Genomic DNA, 11,076 nt, shown 5'->3' on the forward strand with positions numbered 1-11,076 from the left:
TTAACAACTGCGCTACCCAGGCGCCCCTGGTATATTTTTAACTTATTATTTTGAAATAGTTTTTGACACAGAAATGTATTGTGAAGATAGTACAGAGAATTCCCATGCACACTTCACCCAGCTGCCCCTAATGCTTGCATCTGACATAACCATGGCACAATGACCAAAACTAAGAAGTTAACATTGTTACAATACTAGTAGCTAAACTATGGGCTTTATTTGGATTTTTCCAGTTTTCCACTAGTGTCCTTTTCCTGTTCCGAGATCCAGTCTAGAATACCATGTTGCATTTATCATTGTGTATCTTTAGTCTCTTTCAATCTGTAATAGATTCTTGGTCTTTCCTTTTCTTGCACGACCATGACCATTTTGAAGAGTACTAGCCAGGTATTTTGTGGAGTAGTCCTTGGTTTGGGTTTGTCTCGTGTTTTCTCATGATTAGATTGGAATTATGGATTTGGGGAAATACTGCAAAGGTGAGGTACCCTTCTCATTGCAGGGGATACATGATGCCAATGTCTTATTAGTGGTGATGGGAAACTTGAGCATCCTTGGTTAAGATGACATCTATCTGCCAGTTTTGTCCACCAAGAAGTTACTCTTTTTTTTTTTCCTTTCATAATCTCTTCATTTGAAGTGAATCACTGAATCTAGCCCATACTCAAGGGGAGAAGAATTAAACTTTGCTTCCTGGAAGGAGGAATCTCAAAGAATTTGTGGACGTATTTTACAACCTCCACAGTAATATTCTGGAGGAGATACTTTGAAGCTATGCAAATATCTTGTTTTTCCTTAAACCTTTCTCCACTAATGTCAGCATTCATTAGCAGATGTTGACTGCAACAATTATTACATTACTGTGCTGTTCTAATTTTTTATTTTCTTCATTCCTTTTACTGGTATTAGTTAGAATTCTTCTGTAAGGAAGAGTTTTCTTTCTTTCACATCATTTATTTATTTAATCAAACATTAATTTGCATTAGTATATATTCATGGATTTTATATTCTGTTGCAATCTAATATTTATTTATAATGTTGCTCAAATTGTTCAAGCTTTGGTAATTGGGAACTCTTTCACGTAGGCTCTATGTCTTTGATACAACTCCATTTTTATTTTTATTTCCTTACTTTCAGGCATTATGGGATGGTGCTCCAGTCATCCTACCCCAACCCTAGAATTATCTGTGTCTCCCTAGCCCAACCCCAAAGTCCCTAGCAACCACTGATTTGTTTTTTGTCCCATACTTTTGCTTTTTCTAGATGACATATAAATGAATTCATACAGTATGTAGTCTTTTGGGTCTGTCTTCTTCTATTTTGCCAAATATATTAAAAATTTAACTATTTAAATGATTTTATAGTTCAGCCACTTTTATTGTTGAGTAGTATTACATTGTATGGATATACCAGTTTATCCATTCTCTTATAAAGACATCTGAGTGATTTCCAGTTTTTGACAATGATGAATAAACTTCTATAAACATTTACATGCAACATTTTCATTTCACTTGGGCAAATCTCTAGAAATAGGATTTCTGGATTGTACAGTAAGCACTTAACTTTTAAAGAAAATGCTGAACTATTTTCCAGAGTAGTTGTACTGTTTTTCTTTTTCTTTTCTTTTTTCTTTTTTAAGATTTATTTATTTGAGAGACACAGAGAGTGTGCGAGCAGGAGGAGGGGCAGAGGGAGAGAGAGAATCTCAAGCAGACTCCCTGCTAAGTGCAGAGCCTGACATGGGGCTCAATCCCACGACCCTGAGATCATGACCTGAGCCAAAATCAAGAGTCTGATGCTGAACCAACTGAGCCACCCAGGCACCTCCTGTTTTTCATTTTTACCAGCAATGTGTGAGAGTTCTAGTTGCTCTGTATCTTAACTAGCACCTAACGTTGTCGGTGTTATGTGTACAGGGCTTTGTTTGTTTGTTTAGGGTTTTTTTTAGTCCTTTTAGATGTGAAGTATTTCATTGTGATTTTGATTTGCATTTACCTAATGACTAGTGACGTTGACCATCTGTTTATATACTAATTAGACATAAGTGTATCTTCTTTGGTAAAGTGTTTACAGACTTTTGCCTATTTTTAAAAATCTAGTTGCTTGCTTATTGTTGAATTTTAAAAATTCTTTATATACTGTAGTTATAAGTCCTTTATCACCTAAATGCTTTGCAAATATTTTCTCTTACTCCATGGCTTTTCATTCTCTTAACAATATCTTTCACAGAATGAGTTTGATATTTTTATAAGTTTCAATTTATCAATTTTTCTTTAATGGATTGTGCTTTTGCTGTTATATTGAAAACTCTGCCAGACCCAAGGCCATAAAAACTTTCTCTTGTTTTCTTTGAGAGTTGTACCATACTGTATTGACTACAGCTTTGTAGTATATCTTGAAATCCGGAGTTGTGATATTTCTAGTTTTGTTTTTCTTTTTCAAGATAGCTTTGGCTATTCAAGGACTATTGTGATTTCATACAAATTTTAGGATTATTTGTTCTATTTCTGTGAAAATGCCATTGGTATTTTGATAGAGATTGCATTAAATCTGTTGATTGCTTTGCGTAGTGTGGACATTTTAACAATATTAGTTCTCCCAATCCATGAGCATGAAATATCTTTCTATTTGTTTGTGTCATCTTCAATTTCTTTCATCAGTGTTTTATAGTTTTCAGAGTACAGGTCTTTTAGCTCCTTGGTTAAGTTTATTCCTAGGTACTTTACTATTTTTGGTGCAATGGTAAATGGGATTGTTTTCTTAATTTCTCTTTCTGCTACTTCATTATTAGTGTATAGAAATACAGTAGATTTCTGTATATTGATTTTGTATCCTCTGACCTTTTTGAATTAATTTATCAGTTTTAGTAGCTTTTTGGTGGAGTTTTTAGGGTTTTCTATATATGGTATCATGTCATCTGTACACAGTGAAAGTTTTATTTCTTTCTTCCCAGTTTGGATGACTTTTATTTCTTTTTCTTGTCTGACTACTGTGTCTAGGACTTCCAGTACTATGTTGAATAAAAGTGAGGAATAAAAATCTCTCAGTTTTTCACCATTGAATGTGATGTTAGCTGTGGGTTTTTCATATTATGTTGAAACATGTTTTTATTATATTGAGGTATGTCCCCTCTAAACATACTTTGTTGAGGGTTTTTATCATGAATAGATGTTTTATTTTGTCAAATGTTTTTTCTGCATCTATTGAAATGATCATATAGTTTTTATCCTTTCACTTGTTGATGTGATGTATCACGTTGGTTGATTTGCAAATATTGAATTACCCTGGGAATAAATCCCACTTGATCATGGTGAATGATTTTTTTAAAAATGTATTGTTGTTGGATTCAGCTTGCTAATATTTTGTTGATGATTTTTGCATCTATGCTCATCAGAGATATTGGCCTGTGGTTCTCTCTCTTTTGTTTGTAGGGGGTTCTTTGATTACTGATTCAATTTTGTTGCTGGTAATTGGTCTGTTAAAATTTTCTATTTCTTCCTGATTCGGTTTTGGGAGGTTATGTTTCCAGGAATTTATCCATTTCTTCTAAGTTGTCCAATTTCTTGGAATATAATATTTCATAGTATTGTTATAATGCTTTGTATTCCTGTGGTGTTGTTTGTTATTTCTCCTCTTTCATTTCTGATTTTGTTTATTTAAGTCCTCTCTCTCTCTTTCTTTTTTTATTTGATGCATATGACTAAAGGTTTATCAATTTTGTTGATCTTTTCAAATAACCAGCTCCTGATTTCATTGACCTGTTCTACTGTTCTTTTATGTTTCTATTTCATTTATTTCTGCTCTCATCTTTATTTTATCCTTCCTTCTACTGGTTTGGGGTTTTGTTTGTTCTTCTTTCCCTACCTCCTTTAAATGTGAGGTTAAGTTGTTTGTTTGAGATTTTTCTTGTTTCTTGAGGTAGGCCTCTATTGCTAAAAACTTTCCTCTTAGAACAGCTTTTGCTGTATGCAAAAGATTTTGGACTGTTTGTTTTCATTTTCATTTGTTTCCATGTACTTTTTTTTTATTTCCTCTTTGATTTCTTGGTTGACCCATTCATTGTTTAGTAGCATGTTGTATGATCTCCATGTATTTGTGTTCTTTCCAGATTTTTTCTTGTGGTTGATCTCTAGTTTCATAGTGTTATGGTCAGAAAAGATGCATGGTATGATTTTTTAATTTGTTAAGACTTATTTTGTGGCTTAACCTGTGATCTATTCTGGTGAATGTTCTATGTACACTCGAAAAGAATGTGTATTCTGCTGCTTTAGGATAGAATGTTCTGAATAAATCTGTTAAATCCATCTGGTCCAAAGTGTCATTCACAGCCACTGTTTCCTTGTTGATTTTCTTTTTGGATGATCTATCCATTGATGTAATTGTGGTGTTAAAGTCTCCTCCTATTATTGTATTATTGATCACTTCCTTTATTTATTAGCTGCTTTATGTATTTGGGTATTCCTATGTTGAGTGCATAAATATTTATAATTATTATATCTTCTTGTTGGATTGTTCTGTTTATGATTATGTAGTGTCCTTCTTTGTCTCTTGTCCCAGTCTTTCTTTGAAAGTTTATTTTTGTCTAATATAATTGTGGCTACCCCAGCTTTCTTTTCACCTTCATTTGCATGATAAATGCTTTTCCATCCCTTCATTTCCAACGTGCATGTGTCTTTAGGCCTGAAATGAGTCTCTTGTAAGCAGCATTTAGAAGAGTCTTGCTTTTTTTATCCATTGCATCTCCCTATGTGTTTTGATTGGGGTGTTTAGTCCATTTACATTTAAAGAAATTATTGATAGGTATGTACTCATTGCCACTTTGTTACTTGTTTTATGGTTTTTTTGTAGTTCTCTGTTCTTTTCTTCTCTTGCTGTCTTCTCATGGTTTGCTAGCTTTCTTTAGTGATATACTTGGATTCCTTTGTCTTTATTTTTTGCATATCTATTACCAGTTTTTGATTTGTGATTACCTTTAGGCTTATGCATAACATATTAGGCACCTAGCGTCTATACGAAGTTGATGGTCACTTAAATTTGAACCCATTCTAAAAGCACTAAAATTTCACTCCTCACTACCCCCCCCCTCACATTTTAGGTATACGGTGTCATGCTTTACATCCTTTTATTTTGTGATTCCCTTGACTGATTTTTATAGATATACTTAATTCTACTGCTTTTTTCTTTCTATTTTTCTTACTCCTGCTTATGGTCTTTCCTTTCCACTTAAACAGTCCCCTTTAACATTTCTTGTAGGGCTGGTTTAGTGGTCATGAATTCGTTTAACTTTTGCTTGCCTGGGAAACCCTTCATCTCTCGTTTTATTCTGAATGATAGCCTTGATGGATAGAGTACTTTTGGCTGCATTTTTTTCCTTTTAGCACTTTGAATATATCATGCCACTCCCTTCTGGCCTGCAAAGTGTCTACTAAAAAATCAGCTGATAGCCATATGGGGTTTCCCTTATATATAACTGTTTTCTCTTGCTGCTTTTAAACTTCTCTGTTTAAAAACTTCACTACTTTCTGTCATTTTAATTACTCTGTGTCTTGGTGTGGACCTCATTCGGTTGTTTTAGCTGGGGGCTCTTTGTGCCTCCTGGATCTGGATTTCTGTTCCCTTCCCCAGATTCATGAAGTTTTCAGCTATTATTTCTTCAAATAAATTTCCTACTCTCTTTTCTCTCTCTTTTCCTTCAAGGATCTCTATAATGTGAAACTTGTTACACTTGATAGTGTTGTTGAGTTCCCTTAATCTATTTTCATTATTTATTATTCTTTTTCTGCTGTTCAGCTTGATTGCTTTCCATTACTCTATCCTCCAGTCACTGATTTGTTCTTCTGCTTCCTTTAGCCTATTTATTCCATCTGATGTATTTTTAATTTCAGTTATTGTGTTCTTTGTTTCTGATTGGTTCTTTTTTATGTTTTCTATCTCTTTGTTGAGGGTCTTACTGAGGTCCTCCACCCATTCTTGAGTCCAGTGAGTATGTTCATGACCATTACTTTATTTTTTTTAAAGATTTATTTATTTATTTGGGGGAGGGCAAAGGGAGAGGGAGAGAGAGTCTTAAGCAGACTCTGAGCTCAGTGTGGAGCCCAACATGGGGCTCAATCTCATGAGCCCAAGATCATGACCTGAGCAGAAACCAAGAGTCAGATGCTTAACTGACTGCATCACCCAGGCACCCCTATGACCATTACTTTAAATTCTCTATCAGGCATATTACTTATCTCCATTTTGTTGAGCTCTCTTGCTGTGATTTTGTCTTATTCTTTCATTTGGGACATACTCCTTTGTCTCCTTATTTTGTCTAACACACTCTCTGTGTGTTTCTATGTGTTAGTAAAGTCAGCTATCTCTCCTGCTTTTGAAAGTAGTGGTTTTATGAAGAAGAGGTCCTGTAGTGCCCTGTGGTGCAATGTCCCCTCTTCACCAGAACCTGGCACTTCAGGTTGTCTCCTGTGTGTTGTATGCACCCTACTGTCGTGGCTGAGCCACTTTTGCCTTCAGTCCAGTTGTCTGCAATGGCTTTCTTTGCCTGTTTAGTTCCTCTATTGTTAGTGGGCCAGTCTGGGCTGCCTGGGGCTTGAGTTGGGTAAGACCAGGTATTTTCCAGAGCTGCAGTAGCACAAAACTGCAGGTCGCTCTTGCTGTTTTGTCTCCTATTAAGCTTTTGTTGCTTGCCATGGCCTGAGTAGATAAGTGACATCTCATCACCTTTGCTATGTTCCACTGGTTAGAAGGAAGTCATTGCTCCTGCCTGCTCTCAAGGGAAGGGAATCACACAAAAGCATGAATGTCAGGGGTAGGAATCATTGGGATTTTGGATTTTGGAAGGTGCTTACAGAGAGCCACTCTCCCATGACTCAGGATTTAAGTTCCTAGCAAAGAATACCTGGAACAAGTCTGATATTCTGCTGGGGTGGCCCCTTAAAGTTTGGAAATGTGGCTACTTAAAGAAAATAATGTGGATATGCTCAAACTGTTTGGTCAGAGTACTTAGGAAGAATTCAGAAGACTCAGGGAGGAGAGCATGCCAGAGTGGATGTATTATACAAGGCCAGAGAATCATTAGATTTTGGGAGGGTAGGGCACTGGAATTGTTAAGTTCATTGGTGACTGTCCTCTCTAGGTTGGGGTAGAGTAGGAAATGCTGCTATAGATCTACATTCCCTTGTATCAGTGGCGTTTATAGGATTCTTCTTTTTTTAATAATAATTTTTTATTTTGTTATGTTAGTCACCATACAGTACATCCTTAGTTTTTGATGTAATGTTCTATGAGTCATTATTTGCGTATAACACCCAGTGCACCATGCAATATGTGCCCTCCTTAATACCCAACCTTGGCCTATCCCACTCCCCCACCCTCCTCCCCTCTGAAGCCCTCAGTTTGTTTCCCAGAGTCCACAGTCTGTCATGGTTCATTTCCCCTTCTGTTTACCCCGCCTTCATTCTGCGTTTATAGGATTCTGAACTAGCAGAGGCCTGGAACTGGCACTTCACTGTTGGAGACAGGGGTGTCATAATTAAAGTAACTGGCAGCAAGGCCAAAATTATAATGGAAACTTTTGCCAACAGGTTTATTTGGTGATGGCTAATAGACAATGGTGTTTATAGGAGAAGGATGTGTGGAAAGACAGCAGAGGATTGTTTAACTTATATATACAAAAAGTTCAAGACTGAATAAGCAGAAGGGTGATATTGGCAAACATAATGGCAAATCATAATCCTTCTAGTTTCCAGACCAGAGTTAGCTCTTAGAGCCTATTGATTCAAAGAGAGACTGGGTCCCCTTGAGGAAGTAACCTGCAAAATCACAGCATGTGTTTGTAGTGTATATTACCTCAGTCTTTCTCCAAAGAGACTTCTGGTCATTCGCCAGAATAACTATATCTGGAGAATGAGGAACTACCATTCTTTTGAGGATGTTGGATACTGGTTCTAAGCTGAGGCTGACACCAGATGCTATCATGCCTTCATGGTATAATGAGGCTTATGAAAGCCAAGAGATAAGTGGGGTCCTGGTCCAAGTCCATCTCACAGTGAGTACATTTTTTCTTATGCTGTGATTATGTTTCTGGTCCCTAAATGCATAAACGGATGAATATAATAAACAGATGCAGAACCTTTACATTGGTTCCCCGACCTGTGGAGTAAGCACTATTATGATTGGAATAGCTAAGTGGGATCTGGTGAAATTGCATCCCTAAGCTAAGAAAGTAAGTCACAATTCATTTTAGTGGGATAGTAGAGATAAGTGCCACCCTTAAAGTATTAAAAGGTGGTGGGCGGTGATGAGAATTATATCCCTATTACTTCAGCAGTCTGGCTCAGGCAAAGTCAAATGGATGAAAATGGGCCATGGTTGGCTACTGTAAACAAACAAATGAACAGACACACAAAAAGTCCCTTGACAGCTGCCATGTCAGATGTGGTATGTTTATAAGAATAGATAAGCACAGTCTCTGGCACTTACTATGTGGCTACTGATATGATTAATGCTCCTTTTTTTTTCTCATCAGATAAAAAGATCAAGAGCAGTTTATGTTTGCCTGGATGGGCAGCCATACATATTCACAGTTTTACCCTGGTACTATATTAACTTTCCTAATGCCTGTTACAATATGGGTACCTTAATCATCCTGACATTGAACAGAATACTGGTCCATATTTTGATGATATTGTATTAATTGGATCTGCTGAGCAGGAAGTGGCAAGCACTGTAGATATTCAAGTAAGACACCTGCACAATGCACATATTCACCATTGGTAAAGTTTTTAGGGGTTCAGTGGTCTGGGGCATGCTAGAATTTTTTTTTTTTTTTTTAGAGAGGGAGAGAGAGAATCCCACGCTGGCCCAATGCAGGGCTTGATCTCACAATCCTGAGATCATGACCTGAGCTGAAATCAAGAGTTGGATGCTTTACTGACTGAGCCACACGGGCATCTCTAGAATTTCTTTTCCAGAAAGTTATTGCACCTTGAATAACCTACCACTAAAAAAGGACAGTACTTGGAAAACCTTGGATTTTGGAAGCAGTATTTTCTATACTTGCAAATGATACATTCAGTCACATTATTGGGTGACTCAAAAAGACACCAGTTTTGAGTGGTATCAGAGCAAAAAAGGGTTTCTGTAGCAGGTTCAAACTTTGGCATGAGAAAAAGTTTACTTACTATGATTGGATTGTGTCCCTTCCAAAATTCACATGTTGATGCCCTAACCCCACTCACCCTTCTGTACATGACTGTTTTGGAGGTAGGGCCTTTAAGGAGTTATTCAGGTTAAATGAGGTCATAAAGGTGGAGTCCTGGTAAGGTAGAACTGGTGCCTTTATAAGAAGAGAAATACACTAGACCTGTCTCTTCACCACGTGAGAACACAGTGAGAAGGTGCCTGTCTGAAAGCCAGAGGGCCCTCACAAGGACCCATGCTGGCACCCTGATCTTAGCCTTCTTGCCTCCAGAGCTGTGAGAAAATAAACTTCTGTTGTTTGAACCACCCAGACTATGGTATTTGTTATGGCAGTCTCAGTAAACTAAAATAAGTCCCTTTTTTTTTTGGCCATATCACTTGGCATATCCTATATGCTATGTGTTTTAATCTTTCCTACGGTAGATTAAAGACACTGGGTGTAGTCTCTGGTAAGACATAGGAGGAGAGTTGCAGAGTAGACCAATAGGGTTCTGAAATATGGCCCTATCATTTGCAGCGAAGAACTATTTTTTTTTTGAAAAGGAGCACATGGGCACTATAGAAACCTAATACTTGACCATTAAACACCAAGTGACTATGGGGCCAGAGTTTCCCATGAGAACTTAGGTATTGGCTGACCCACAAATTATAAATTTGGGTGGGTACAGCAGCAATTCATCATATGATAGAAATAACACAGTTGCAATTGGATCCAACTTGCTCCAGAGGGCTTAAGTTACAGAGAAAATGTGGTTCATATCTCATGTCAACGGCTTCCATTGCACTAACACTCCTCCTCCAGATTGTCCTGCAGCCTCATGGATGGGGGAGTTCTTATAACTGGGTTTTAGAGATAAAACACCCAGGTGTGGTTCACAAATGAGTTGGCTATCTGGATGAACCAAGGGATATGAACTACTAAGTATGTGGTTCTTTGTGTCTCATGTTAATGCTCATAAGAAAGTATCTGACACAGAGGAAACATTGAACAATTAATTAATTAGATAGCATGACTGGTTCCATGGTTATAAGGCAGCTTCTGTTCTCAGCTACTCCAATGCTTGGGTGATGGCCAGTGAGGCAGTGATCATCGACATTGTGCCTGTGCCTTTCACCATAGGTGATTTAGATGTGTGGCTGCCAACCTTTCAGTTCAGAGACAAATGCTGAGACCTCAACAGCAGGGAGACCATTTGGAAAATACATTGGTTACATTGAGCCCTTTGACTCTTGAGGGGGCAATAGTTTGTCTCTACTGAGGTTGATATGTATTCTAGGTATGGATGTGTCCTCCCTGCCTGTAGTGTCTTGGCCAGCACTGCCATCTGACAGCTTATAGAGTATCTGATTTCTAGACATGGAATCTCATCTAATATCTCTTTAGATCAAGGGAATCTTTTATTTATTTATTTATTTATTTATTTATTTATTTATTTATTTATTTATTTTAATGAAAGAGTTGTCACAATGGGCACATGATCAAGGAATCTACCAGTTTTCCATTAATGGCATCATCAGGAAACTACTGGTCACCTACAGTATGCTGGAAAAACCTCATAAATGAGCAGCTAAGGAGATAGCTTGGAGATCACACTGTTTAGGGTTATGGTGATGTCCTTCAAGATGTGGCCTATATTTTAGAACAATGGTTATCTAGTGGTGCTTTGTCTTTGATAGCTGGAATATATTGGCCTAGGAACCCAGGGTCTCTTACCATCACTTCTAGTTGTGGAGGTGCTGGCTCATATGGTATGTGCAGAATCTCTTTGATTACGTAATGTCAGATGCTTCTCCAAAAGGCCACCAGCAGTGCTTAATGGCTCCCATAGCCCTTCATTTTCCACTAACACCCAGTATTACCTAGATTTCTGAGTTTTTCCC

Source organism: Ursus maritimus, unplaced genomic scaffold (genome assembly GCF_017311325.1).
Source record: "Ursus maritimus isolate PB19 unplaced genomic scaffold, ASM1731132v1 scaffold_3, whole genome shotgun sequence".
Lineage (NCBI taxonomy): Eukaryota > Metazoa > Chordata > Mammalia > Carnivora > Ursidae > Ursus > Ursus maritimus.